The 14,147-nt window shown below is 39.1% G+C and overlaps 1 protein-coding gene across 3 annotated transcripts in view; it reads left to right on the top strand.

Moving 5' to 3' along the window:
- The window catches only part of LOC150104425 (adhesion G protein-coupled receptor L4-like), a 118,075-nt gene that overhangs the window by 48,827 nt on the left and 55,101 nt on the right, over window positions 1–14,147 (top strand). The window lies entirely within an intron of this gene.

Raw genomic sequence — 14,147 nt, 5'->3', positions numbered from 1 at the left:
TCGGATCGTGAGTGTGATATTTTTGTCAAACTTCAGAATGAAAAAAATAGGGATATGACAAGAAACGGCGAGGTAGTACCAGAGAATTGTGAGAGTGTGAATGCAGAAAGTGTGAATGATAGTATTAATGGTTTTACAGAGAATAAAAAAGATGAGATAGATGCAATGAGTGAGATCGTGTTGTTGAATGGTGCAATACAAAGGGAAAAACAGCAGCTAGAGCGTATGAGCAAAAGTCGACTGAATGAACCAGCCAATAATAAAAAGTATGACAGGAAAAATAGGTGTATGAGTGTGAACATGAACAAAATGAAGGATAGAGTGCTGTATGGAGACTCGTTAGTACGAGGTGTGTTAGTAGAGAATTTGACAAAATCGTACCAACCTGGTGCGACCATAAAGGATGTAACTGAGTCTATTAGAGAGCAAAAGGAAAGGGTGAAAGAAATTATTGTTGTGGCAGGTACGAATGATTTGAAAGGAGATAAAATGGAAATGATAGAAGACCTGAATGAATTGTTTGAAGTAGCAAAAGAAAAGAATAAGAGAGTTAGAATGATTAGTCTTTTGCCACGGTATGACAGTGAAATGTTTAAAAGGAGGGCCATAATTGTGAATGACTATGCGTGGGTTATGTATGACGAGTGATGTGGAATTTGTGGACGTGTGGAGTGAGTTTGATGGGCGAAAGGATCTATATAAGATGGATGGTTTGCATTTGAATGGTTATGGTGTAAGGAGACTTGAGAAAGTGTTGCTGAATGTAGTGGATGTGCAAATTCAGGGAAACCAGATTTATTAAGGGGGGGGGGGGGAGTAGATATACAGTCCTTAGGGAGGCAGTCGAATGTATGAATGAATATAATATGCCCGAGCGAATAAGGACAACAAATCAGAGTGAGATAATTAATATACGGCATCAAGGTAGGGTTGGAGCTAATGGGGGTCTTAAATTCATGTACACTAATGCTAGGAGTATTAGGAACAAGAAGGAAGAGTTTTTGGCCATGGTTGGCACTTCCAGAACACAGGTTATTGGTATTAGTGAATCATGGCTGACTGTAGATGATATAGCTAGTAGGATTGAATGTGATGGGTATAGTGTGTTCAGGAATGACAGGGAGAATAAAATGGGGGAGAGGAGTATTGTTGATGATAGCTAATGAGCTAGAGCCAAGGAGAATAGAAGTTGAATTGCAGGATAGAGAAAAGAGCACATTTGAGGCCATTTGGTGTGAGATTGTGGCTAGCAGAACTAAATATACAATTGGGTGCTGCTATAGACCAGGTGATGGAAAAGATGGTGGTGACAGTATGCACAAGCAAATAGAAGAAATGAGTGGAAGGAGGGTAATTATTATGGGAGATTTCAACTATGGTCGCATTGATTGGAGTGAGGAGAGGACACACGGGAAGAAGGAATTGGATTTTATGCGGTTATTAAGGGATAACTATCTGCGACAGCATGTAATGGAAAATACTAGGGGTCAGAGAGTGCTTGACCTATTAATTACATCTGAGGATTTGGCTATAACAAATATGACCACATTGCCACCAATTGGTGAGAGTGATCATAGGGTCTAGACTTGGGAGGTGGCTAAAGGTGTGGAATTTTTAATTAAGACAGTGTACATGTGGAATTATTGGGCTGAAAAGTATGACAAGTTTAGGAGTTTGATTGGTTCAGTGTCATGGCATGTACAACTGCAAGGACTAGAAGTTGGTAGTGCATGGGAGGTAGTTAACAAGTGTTAGCATGAAGCAATGGCTGACTGTATACCTAGAGTCCAAATAATAAATCAAGTAGGGGTTCAATGGATGAATAACACCATTAAGCTTGAGCTGCAAAAAAAAGAAACAACTATGGAGGAAATTTAAGGAGAAAGGTGAACGGTAGGCACATGAACGGTATAAAGTGCAGGCCAGAAGGGTAACGAGTGTGGTAAGAAATGCAAAAAAGATTACGAAAAAACATTGGCCATGCAGGCTAAAGAGAATCCTAAACAGTTTTTTAGATATGTAGCAAGTAAAAGGAAAAATGTACATGGCAGAATGATTTTAAAGAATGCTGATGGTAGGGAGGTAACTGAATCAGTTGATATAGTTGAGTTACTGAGTGAGCACTTTGCAAGAATATATCATCCAGGTGGTGACATTGCAGAAACGAATGTACCAGTAGATTATACGGGAATTGCGGTGAATGAAGTGGAGGTGAGTAGTCTATTCATAACCTCAATGTCAATACATCTGTGGGATTGGATGGTATACCAGCTCGTGTCATACGAGAAGCAGCTAAAGAATTGTCAGTACCCGTGACCATTTTGTTTAATTTGAGTCTCGGGTCTGGGTAAGTCCCGAGGGGGTGGAAAGAAGGGAAAATAGTTCCACTGCATAAAGGTGGTTCCAAGACTGCTGTTGTAAATTACCCTCTGATTAGCATATCAGGAATCATTGTCAAGGTCTTAGAGAAATTAGTCAAGAAAAGAATACAGGATTGGATAGATGAAAATGGGATATTGTATGAGGGACAATGGTTTTGTGAAGGGTAGATCATGCCTCAGTAACGGCTGAACTGGATAGAGGTAATGAGTTTACAGTGATACTACTGGACCTTGCCAAGGCCTTTGACAGGATACCACATGGAACCCTAATCAGTAAACTGGAGCAGATGGGGATAGATATAGGGTTGGTGAGATGGATAGGAGGGTGGTTGAAGGAGAGATACCAGAGAGTGGTTTATTCAGGAGTGGAGTCTAAAAGACGGCTTGTGACTAGTGGAGTGCCGCAGGGCTCTGTTCTTGGACCACTGCTTTTCAATTTGTTCATCAATGATATAGGAAATGATTTGTGAAGAAGTGTTCACTTGTTTGCTGATGATGCAAAGTTGGGTAGAGCAATCGTGAGTGCACAGGATGTCAAAATTTTACATAATGATTTGGATAGTTTGGAGGACTGGGCTAGGAAAAATGGATGTCAATTTAATGTGGCAAAGTGTAAGGTTATGCACTTTGGAGTGAAAAGAATAGCAGCAGTATATCGCATTGGTGGAACCGTACTCCAGGAAATTGATGAAGCCAGGGATTTGGGAGTGTTGGTGGATAGGGAATTGAAGTTTAGGGGGCACATTGCAAAAGTGACTAAATCAGCTCATCAAATCACTTGGCTTCTGAAAAATACTTTAACATGCAGAGACAAACAAGTTGTTGTTTCTCTGTATCGAGCCTTGATAAGACCCCATCTGGACTATTGTGCCCAGTTATGGGCACCAGGGTTTCTTCGTGATGGGGAGGAATTGGAGAGGATCCAGAGACAAGTGACCAAGATGATAACAGGTCTGTGGAATGAGCCTTATGAGAATAGGTTGAAGATTTGTGGGTTGCAGAAATTGGTCGATAGGCAAAGGAGGGGTGATATGATTTATGATTGAGACATTCAAATTACTGAAGGGTTTCTATAAGATTGATCCAGAAGATATTTTTGAAAATATGACTGGTGGTGGGAGGACTAGGGGGCCATGCATGGAAGCTGGGCAAGAGCGTGGTTGACAAGGGTGTTAGAGCTAGGTTTTTTACTTGGAGAGTGGTGAATGAGTGGAATAAGCTTCCAGAGTCTGTTGTGAGTGCTACAACTGTGAATGTGTTCAAGGCAAGGTATGATAGATACTGTGTGAATGTCGAATAGTTGTTTTTGACATGATGTTAGGGCTTCCCTCACGGAACAACAATAATAATAATTGAAGCAGATATCACCACCAGGTAATGAGCATGATATGGACATTTTAAGAGGAGAGGTAGAAAATGCAATAGGACAACTAAAACACAACAAGAGTTCTGGTAACGATAACATTACTGGAGAAATGATAAAATATAGTGATGAAAGTATGGTTACAGAAATGCACCAACTGTGTAATATGGTATGGAAAAAAGGGGAAATGCCAGAGGAGTGGGTGAAATCAATATTAGTAACATTTATAAGAAAGGAAATAAGCTAGAATGTAAAAATTATAGAACAACTGTCTTGATAAGTCACGTTGGTTAAGTGATGATGATCATATTGACAGAAAGATTGAAAACACAATTGGAAGCATACCTTGTAGATGAGCAAGCAGGATTTAGGAAGGATAGAACTACAATTCAACAGATTTTGACAATGAGGTTAATAGCAGAGAAAGCTAGGAGAATAAACAATAACATATATACTTGCTTTGTTGATTTTCAGAAAGCATTTGACAGTATTGACCAGAAAGTGACATTAGCAGTTCTGGAATCCTATGGAATTAATAAAAAACTAATAGCTATATTAAAAGATGTTTATCAGAATGCAATTGCAGCAGTTAGAATAGGTCATGATTTGGGGAAATGGTTTAAAACAAGCAGAGGTACTAGACAGGGAGACCCAATATCACCATCGTCGCTCATTTAGAAAGAGCAAGGGACAAACTGAAGGAAGATGCCAAAGGAATATCTGTACACAGAATGAGAATTAACAATCTTAGATTTGCAGATGGCATTGTTATTATTGAAGAAGAAGACGAAAGAGAACTACAAAAAAAAAACTGAAACCTGTTAAATGAGGAAGGGAAGAGATTTGGACTTGTTATGAACTTGGAAAAAACAAAGACAATGGTATTTGGTAAGAAGAACATGAAACAAAAAGATACAAGTGGATGAAACTGATATAGAAAATGTGGAACAATTCACATATCTGGGAAGTAAACTGACATATGACTTGGACTGTAAAAAAGAAATAAAGATCAGGATTGCAAAGGGAAGAACAAATCTGAAGGCCATGGATAACATCTGGAAAAGTAAAGTGATCAGCCTCCAAACAAAACTAAGAGTACTGGAAACATGCATCTTCAGTGGTACTGTACGAATCAAGAAAAAGAATTTTGACATTTGAAAGAACTTGTTACAGGAAAATTCTAAGAATAGGATGGGTACAGAAAATCACCAATGAAGAGCTCTATCAGAAGATACAACCAAAACAGAATCTAATGCAGAAGATTATAAAACGGAAGCTGCAATTATTTGGACACATCTGTAGAACTAGTGAGGACTGGAAGATAAAGACATTTATGTTTGGTATTTTGGATGGTTTAAACAGAAGACCATACAGAATGGATAGATGATATAAAAGACCGGTGTGGAATGGGTGTACAAAAATTGCAACACTATGCACTGGACAAAGAAAGGTGGAAGAAGATAGTGAAGCAGGCATCAGACATCAACGGGCAGTGAGCCCATGGTTCGTGATGTGTGTGTATCTTTCATCATCATCACGAACCATGGGCTCACTGCATGTTGATGTCAGACATCACCACACCACTCTGGCAGATAGTTGAAGGTGTAGACAGCCTGATTATCACCTAACCAAAAAATTAGCAGCAACACTCAAGGAGTTGATAGGTCATCCCCCCTCCTATATTAGAAACACACAATATTTCATAAACATAATCAAAGACATTACATTAGAAAAAGATTATTTATTAGTCAGTTCTGAAGTCTCTGCCCTCTTTATGAATGTCCCAATCAGTGACACAATCCTTCTTTTACAGAACAAATTCCCTCCACATATCACACCGATTTTTGTGCATGTATTACGTTCTGGTTATTTTGTATGGCAAAATTATCTCACCATTATCTCCCCCTATTGCTAACTTTTATATGGAACATTTTGAGCAACATGCTCTAGATTCCTCTCCTTTAAAACCCAAAGTCTGGCTTAGATATGATGACGATGTTTTTGCAATCTGGCCCCATGGCTGCCAGACACTAGACACTTTCCTTAGCCACCTAAACAAACAACACAAACGCCTACAGTTCACAATCGAGATTGAAAAACAGAACACACTTCCATTTCTAGATACACTTGCCACACGTCTTCCTTCTGGCAGTCTATCCTTCACTGTTTACCAGAAACCGACACATACTGACCAAGAGGTCATGTTTTAGTAATCTACTTACTTATTATAATAAGGTGACTGCTTCCATGGACAGAGGAGAAGGATACACAGTAATATACTTAGATTTTGCAAAGGCTTGTGATAGATTACCACATGATAAGTTGATAGTCAAACTGAAGTAGATGGGGTTGGATATTAGATTGGTGAATTGGATTGGAGACTGGCTATCTGATAGGTATCAACAAGTTGTGTATTGGGGAACGATATCCGGGAAAAGGAAAGTTATTAGTGGTATGCCTCAGTGGTCTGTTTTAGGGTCACTGCTGTTTAACTTGTATATTAATGATATTGCTGAAGATTTGGATGGAGATATTCAGTTGTTTGCAGATGATACAAAGTTGGGACGAACACTGAAGTGTAGCGAGGATGTTGTGGCCTTACAAGAAGACTTGAATAAATTGAGTGATTGGGCTCAGGTATGGGGATGTGAGTTCAATGTTGCAAAATGTAAGGTTTTAAAATTTGGAAAACAAAAATGGGATGCAGAATTTATGCTTGGTGAAGATATATTGTTGGAGGTGGAGGAAATAAGAGATCTGGTGGTGATAGTGGATAGGGATCTGAAATTTAGGGGACACATAGCCAAAACTGTGAAGACAACACAAAGGCTTCTCGGAATGATGCGGAGGACACTGACTTGTAGAAGTAGGGAGTTTCTTGTTCCTTTGTATAAGGCTTTGATTAGGCCACCTGGTTTTCAGAAGGATGAAGAGATGCTGGAGAGGATCCAGAGGCGACTGACTAAGGTAGTTTCTGACCTCTAGAATGTAAAGTATGAGGAAAGATTGAGAAGATGCAACATGCCGAGTCTGGTGGACAGGAGGCGGAGGGGTAGATATGATAGAGACCTACAAGTTATTAACGGATTGTTATAGGATCAGTGCTGGAGAGGTTCTACAGAAAATCGTGGAAGATCAGGGAAGAACCAGAGGTCATCTCCAGAAGCTGTATAAGGAGGGTGTGAGTAGAGGAGTGAGAGCTAGTTTTTTTTCATGCAGAGTTGTGAATGATTGGAATGCCTTGCCTGAGAGTGTGGTGTCTGCAGAGAATGAGTGTGTTTAAAGCATGGTATGATGAGCTGTGTGTGTGTGATAAAAGGACCTCCTAGGTGAGTCTTTGACTCCATGGGGTCTTGGGTAATAATACATACACATAAACTCCTACCACCACCCAACACAAAAACTAGGTGACATTAATACTCTAAAAAACAGGGCTTTAAAGATCTCCAATGAACAAGCACTGAAAGACTAATTTAAAGTTATCAGCAATACTTTTCTAAAAAATGGTTACAGCCAAAACACCATTAACAAAATTCTCTATAAGACCTCAATAAAAAACAAAGATAAACCAGACTACAATAAAACTATAACTATTCCTTACATTAAAGGGACATCAGATAAAATAAACAGAATACTACAGAAATACAACCTCAAAGCCACCTTTAAACCTCCTGCAAAATTAAAAAGCTTACTGAACTCATCCAAAGATCCCCTCCCTCTCCTCACCCACCCTGGAGTATACCATATTTATTGCATCTGTAATCTACCATATATAGGGCAAACAGGACTAACAATTCCTATCAGACAAAAGGAACATAAACGACACATTATTATTCAGGCCTCCATGGAGTCAAAAGACTCATCGCGAGAAGTCCTTTTTAAGAAACACAAGTCTATCAAGACTCATCGAGGGTGGTCCCTCCTAGGAAACACAAAGTCTATCATACCACTCCTTAAATGCATTGACTGTTCTCACTCTCACCACTCCATCAGGCAATGCATTCCATGGTTCAATCGCCCTCCATGCAAAGAGACCACTCTTCAACCTCTTTCTCACCGTTTCCTTTCGTAACTTCCAGGGATGGCCCCTTGTCACGACTCCTTCCCTCTGTTCAACCAAGCAAAAGAACTCCCCACTGTCAATCCTGTAACCACCTCTCAACAGTTTAAAAGTCTCAATCATATCACCCCTCCTTCTTATATCCACCAAATTCTGCAGTCCATACTCCCTCAGCAGATCTTTATAACTAATATTGTACAGTCCAGACACCATTTTTGTTATCCGCCTTTTTACCCTTTCCACAGTTAATTTATCCCCTTCAAATCCTGGGGACCAGATCTGAGAACAATAGTCTAAGTGTGGTCTGATCAGATTCTTATAAAATGGTTATCATTCCATTTTATCTCTGCAGGTCAGTGTCCTTCTCATCATTGCAGCAACCCTCTGCATTACCTTCACTACCTTTACAATATGTCCCCTAAATTTCTGGTTTCTATCAATCATCAAACCCAGATCTCTTGTCTCTTTTTCTTCATCCAGTTTAACGCGTCCCATCGATGTGTCCCAAACCTGAAGTCCTTACATTTTGCTGCATTAAACTGAAACCCCCATTCATTTGCCCATCTATCTAGCTTATTCAAATCCTCTTGCAGGGCTACCACATCCGCACTATTACTAATAACCCTTCCCAGCTTTGCATCATCTGCAAACAACAGAATATCCCCTTGCAATCCATGGACAATGTCATTGATATAAAGGTTAAACAATAGAGGTCCCGGTGCTGAGCCCAGTGGGACCCCACTTGTAACCTTCTGCCTCTTTGATATTGCTCCGCCATACACAACTCTCTGATACCTATCGGACAGCAAATCCTGAATCCAGTTGACCAATCTGACATCCAGACCTATGTGCTGCAATTTAAATATCAGCTTATCATGTGGCACCCTGTCAAATGCCTTTGCTAAGTCTAGGAAAATGGTAGTATATGCCTTTCCCTCATCTAATGCTCTTGTAACTTTATCATAAAAGGTTAGCATACTGCTAAAACAAGAGCACCCCTTCACAAATCCATGTTGACTCTCACTGATAACATTACCCTCATCTGCCCAATGCTGTATATAGTCCCTCACTACTTTCTCCAAGATCTTGCTAACTACTGATGACACACAAACTGGCCTATAATTAGACATTTCCAGTCTGCTACCAATCTTATGCAATGGCACTATCTTACCTTCCTTCCATTCCATGGGCACCTTTCCCGCAGCCAGACTTTCATTGAAAAGCCAGGTCAAGGGCACTGTCAGTTCCTTAGCACATTCTCTCAAAACTCGTGGTGAAATACCATCCTGTCCCACAGCTTTACTAACATCCAGAGTACTCAGCATGTGGAACACACTCTCCTCATACACCTCTAAACCTCGAACCTGCTCTATCCCTCTAGTATTCAAATTGATTCCTCCAGAATGAAATACTCCAATAAAGTGTTTATTGAACAATTCCACTATGTCCTCTGCACCAGTCACTCTGTTCCCATTTTTATCCCACAATGTCATTCTTCCACAGTCATTTCTCCTCCTACTGGCCACATAGCTAAAAAATTCACCAGGATTTTCCTTGGATCTAAGGGTCAATCTTTTCCCATATTCCAGTTTCGTCTTCCTTACCATACTAGTCACTCTTCTGGCCTGTGTCTTATATTCTTCATATATCTTCTCTTCACCTGTCTCCTTATATCTCTTTAATAGCCTCTTTTGCACATGTAGCTCATGTTTAATATTGTTTGTCATCCACTTTACTCCAAATTGTGTCCTCTTCTTCACTCATGGAATACAGCTTACCATTGCTGCTAACAAATATTCCTTCACAATTTCCCAAGCACTAATGATATCCAGGCCTTCCAATTTCTCCCTTCACGAAACTTCCCCAAGTTGACGTCTAAGACTATTATAATCATCTGCTTTATAATTCCACATATGTTCCCGTCTCTTTGATACTCCTGCATGTCTATTCATTTTCCAAGTCAAAACCATATGGTCACTCTCTCAAACTGGTGGGAGAGATGTCATCTCAGTTATTATCAGCTCTTCTGATGCTATAACCAAATCCAAAACTCTTGAATCTCTTGTTCCCTCTGTTACATGTTGCCTAAGACATTTTCCCTCAAGAATTCTAGAAATTCCATTCCCTTATTGCTACATGCATCTTCCTTTCCCCAATCTATACTGCTGTAGTTAAAATCTCCCATAACAATCATTCTTTTTGCATTTGCCAAGCTCAACGGCCTAAACATCTCCTGCTCCCCACCCTCTGCGTTCCCTAGTTTGTAGCAACACCCCCACTAAATATCCTCTCTTGGCAACTTCTACTTCACACCATATGCTTTCAAAACCATTAGTGTCACTGTCTTCCAAAGCCTCCACTCTTAGAGGACATAAGTCATCACTTATCATAAGCAGTACTCCACCACCATATTTCCTATCCTGTCGAAAAATGCTGTACCCAGCATCTTCTGTTCCTGTTGTTATATCCTCTTCTGTCACCCACGTCTCTGTTATCCCAATAATCTTTGTCCAAGCTGATGTTACCAGTGCCACCAATTCCTCTCCCTTGAATATAAATTATATAAATTAAAAAGAATATAGATTATATTTGAACATTAAATATAATAAATATGGTGAAGCTGGCCTTTCTGATCATGCCCTCAACACTTTACATAGAAATGACTGGAAAAGCACCAGTTGTTTACATCACACCAAAACATGATATGAACGTAAATTTAAGGAAGCCTGTGAGATTCTTATCAACCACCCCAATCTGAATATGAGGGTCTAAAAATCCCAAGCATATGGAAGGCACATATTCTACCCATGGAACCTTTCTCCCTAAGAGCTAACTATAAACTGGACTGTAGATAATCCAGAATCTTAGATCTAATATAACAATTGTCATGTTAAAAATAGGACATCATTGTTACTGTAAGAAAACTATCTATATGAAGGAATGTTTTTCCCATGTTATCTTAAATAGATTATGTTTGATGTAGTTTCTAAATATGTAATTAATTTTTAATTTTATCTGTATTTTTTTTTTCCCCCACTAGAGTCATGCCAGTAGAATAACTGGTGATTAAATCATTGTTTCTTTAGCTTACTTTGTGAACTTAATATGAAGGTTGAAACATCAGGAAATTAAAATAGTTATTTATAACACGGTTGTAAAGTCCATAATTTCTAAAATTTAGTGTTGCACGGTGAATGCTGATCACCGTGCAACACTAAAAGAAAGGGTTCTGCACTGGTGATATTCTTTCACAAGGAAGACAATCATTAAATAACTAAGTTAAGAATACTGTAAATTCCTTAACAACGACCCAAAAATAATGGAGTTTGAATCTTTGAATACAAAGGGTCTTTATATGGACTCAAAGGAGTTTATTTACATGATTAAGTTTACATTATTATTAATCTCTTATCAATAATTTTTCTCCAAATTAGTCTATTCTTGTGTGGAAGTGACTGAATTATTCTTATCAGAAACTCAGAAGTCCTCCCCCCCCCCTTCCTCAAAATGATCAGAAAATATATGCAATTAACAGATGTGATACACAAGCTTCACAGCCTTAGTTGCTCTAGCCAAATCCTCTTAAAACATATGGCAAAATTCCATCCAGTTCTTCAGGATTATTCCTCAGTATTCTAAACACCAAGCCAAGTTCACTCACTTGTGATTCTGAACTCTCCTTTTCTCTTTTTTAAAAATATTTCACTACTGTGAAACACTTGAGCAAAGTATCCATTAACACTTCTGTCAATATTTTCTTCCCTAGTTATTTTATCCGCAAGATTTATCTAGTGGATAAATTTTTATCCAGTGAAGAAATTCCACCACAATAATTTCTTTTCCTAATGACTATAATGATGGAAAATATCTGACATTTTCATTTTGTTTGCTTCATTAGTATCTTCTCATTTTCTAATTTATCTTTCCTTTCCAGACATTTGAATTTCATCTTTATTGTAAATCCTCATGCACTTTCCCTTATATACTTTTTCCTCTGCAACTCAACTCTTACCTAATAACCTTATTCATTTTCCATTCTACTTATTCTTCTAACCTTAAGAATACAATTACTGCTGGCTAACTTCAAACACTTCTTAACTACCAAGCTCTCTTGAAAAGAATGGGGAGGTCATCAACATTTAACTTTTTCACCACCCAAAAAGTCCATCAAATAATCAGTGACCAGCAGTATGGATTTTGCCACTTCTAATCACAGCTGATATCCTTGCAATCAAAGGACACATTGTAGGATATTTAATTGGATTTGGCATAGAGCTGGGCTAACCAAAATACCATCTTACAGTTTGCCTTTATTGCAATGAATGACCAGTTTCCTCTATGTTCATTCACTACAGATTATGGTAGATGCTTCTTTTCAATTTCTTCCCAAACACCAAAGCTATCTACCTAGTCTAGTCATAAATGCTGTTACAACTTAAGGAGAATGGATGAATGGCTAAATGAGAATGGATGTCAATTTAATGTGACAAAATGTAAGGTTATGCATTTTGGGGTGAAAAGATTAGTAGCAGTATACCACATTGGTGGAACTGTACTCCAGGAGATTGATGAGGGCACGGACTTGGAGTGTTGGTGGATAGGGAGATGAAGTTTAAGGGACACATTGCAAAAGTGGCTAAATCAGCTCATCAAATCACTCGGTTGCTGAAAAACACTTTAACGAGCAGAGACAAGCAAGTTATTGCTCCTCTGTACTGAGCCTTGATAAGACCTCATCTCAACTACTGTGCCCAGATTTGGTCACCTAGGTTTCTTCTTGATGGAGAGGAGGTGGAGAGGATCCAGAGGCGAGTGACCAAGATGATAGCAGGTCTATGGAATGAACCTTATGAGAACAGGTTGAAGATTTGTGAGTTGCAGAAATTGGTTGATAGGCGGAAAAGGGGAGATACGATTGAGACATTCAAATTGTTGACGGGTTTCTATAGGATTAATTCAGATGATATTTTTGAAATCAAGACTGGTGGAGGGAGAACTAGGGGACATCTGTGGAAGCTGGGCAAGAGTGTTAGAGCTGGGTTCTTTACTTTTAGAGTGATGAATGAGTGGAATAAACTGCCAGAGGATGTTGTGGGTGCTATGACAGTGAATGAGTTCAAGGCAAGGTATCGAATAGTTGTGTGGACATGATGTTTAGGGCCTCCTTCGATGAGTCTGAGGACTTCCTGGAGTCACCCGTAATAATAATAACTTGAACAGTGCATAAACCTTTAATCTATCAATAAATCATTTACTGCTGTCAGCACATACAAACCACATAACATGCATTTAGCAGCACTCAATGCTCAAAATTTTCCCTTTTGCCTTCATGCATGCATCGATGGTGGCATGCACAACATCAATCAGAAGCACTGCCACTGCTCACTCCAAATCCACCTTCAGGCTGGCAATGTTGGGGAGTCATTTCTTGCAGGCTTCTCTCTCTCTCAAGCTCTGACTACAATTTGAAGTCCAACAAATTCAAATATGGCCAATCAGATAGTCACATGTGGCCCTTGTCTTGTATGCAGGCTAAGTCCACTACTTATGTGAAACAAGGTGTTCTTCAGGAGCCATACCACAGGTTCCAGCACAGTGTCTTGATACACTTTGGCAGAGTTTTTGGCCCCTTTCTCACAGAAATGGAATTTGGATACCACAATATATCATCCCACCCTACCAAACCATCACTGATGCAGGGTGATGACCTTTCTTAATCCTGGATGCATATGACATGTGCTATGCAACCATCCATGGCATATACCTGATTGTTTTGGAGATTAAACCACTTGTCAATGGTGAAAATCTTCTCATCCGTGAAGAGGATATCTCTGTGTCTGTTTATGTACTGCCGGAGAAGTGCTTTTGATTTTTATCCCTTTGCCACATAAGTTATGGTGTTAAAAAGTGTCCCATAGAATGATGATAAGCTGTCACTCCCAGGTCACAATCAGTTAGTACACATGAGATTGTTCTCTGCAAAACATTAATCTCTAATGCCATCACTTTTTTTTTTGCATTCTCACAGGATTATGGTAGAGGCATGCCTTAACAGCCCTCACAACTGTTGTATCCTAATGCAGCATGGTCAACTTATTCTCTGGGCATCGTTATAACAGTTAATAGTCAAATACACAAGCATCCTAATGATCCCAAGTGTTTTTGGTGTGTTGAAAATAACAGATGGCTGCATTACAACCTTATGAAGTGCTATTACAGCCACAATTTCTCATAATCTCCCCAATGCATGTTAACCTGTACACTAAGGTAGATATCCTACCCTTAATGCATTTGCAATATATACCTACAAAGGGAAGTGCATTTTGCATTATTGGATAACAAG

Source organism: Typopeltis vanoorti, chromosome 8 (assembly GCF_054136105.1).
Source record: "Typopeltis vanoorti isolate ZY-2024b chromosome 8, IOZ_Tvanoo_1.0, whole genome shotgun sequence".
In the NCBI taxonomy this organism is placed as follows: domain Eukaryota; kingdom Metazoa; phylum Arthropoda; class Arachnida; order Uropygi; family Thelyphonidae; genus Typopeltis; species Typopeltis vanoorti.
This window is presented reverse-complemented; position numbering and strand designations above follow the sequence as displayed.